General features: G+C 35.9%; 1 non-coding gene across 1 annotated transcript; it reads left to right on the top strand.

The window, feature by feature from the left end:
* Nucleotides 1–356: 356 nt before the first annotated feature.
* TRNAG-GCC lies at nt 357–427 on the top strand. The gene has a single exon. It is a non-coding gene; the product is annotated as a tRNA-Gly (tRNA).
* Nucleotides 428–821: the final 394 nt, after the last annotated feature.

Here is an 821-nt window from a genome sequence, read left to right as displayed (position 1 = left end):
TGAACTAGAGATAATGCCTGTGTGATGCCGGAATTGATTAAAATATATTTTCATGATATGTTGATGTATTAAACATGAATATTTGAATTAATAATATGATAACCGAAAGTAAAAATGCATACAAATTTATTGTATTTGACAGTAATAAAACGCAAATGGCTAAACCTTTTCCATGCAACCTATATGGTTATATGTTGTGGTACGATGGTTGATAAATAAGTTAGTGGGCAATCATCTATTTATTTACACATAGGATGTGCTAGGTTTTGTAAGTAAAATAGTCTGTTCAAAAGTGATAACCTTCCATCTGAAAACATTGGTAAACTAATTCTAAATATTAAATTTCATAATGTATGGCACCAGTGGTCTAGTGGTAGAATAGTACCCTGCCACGGTACAGACCCGGGTTCGATTCCCGGCTGGTGCACTGGAATCAAGCAAAATCAGCATTGTCCTTCTGATTTACCTACACCTCAAAATCTTTTGTAGCCAATGTACCTCCGGGTTTGTTTTTCATTACTGCCTTGTGTGAGTATGTACGATGGAAAGACTTTTATAGCCTAAGTTGGAGATACAAGACCACTACATCTGTCTTCAGCTAGTAGAAAAGACAGGTGTTGGTGTTTAGGACATAATTTAGGCAAGACCAAGATTTGCATTTGTTCTGATGATGCGTAGTCACTTTGCCTCTGGAACATTCAACATACTGTTAAAGGTCATCTCTTACAGTATTGTCCATTGCTAGGATGTATAGCATGCTTGATTTACCTACACCTCAAAATCTTTTGTAGCCAATGTACCTCCGGGTTTGTTTTTCATTA

This window comes from Triticum dicoccoides, chromosome 4B (assembly GCF_002162155.2).
Source record: "Triticum dicoccoides isolate Atlit2015 ecotype Zavitan chromosome 4B, WEW_v2.0, whole genome shotgun sequence".
Classification (NCBI taxonomy): Eukaryota; Viridiplantae; Streptophyta; class Magnoliopsida; order Poales; family Poaceae; genus Triticum; species Triticum dicoccoides.
The sequence above is the reverse complement of the archived record's forward strand: the minus strand, read 5'-3'. Positions and strand labels throughout refer to the sequence as shown.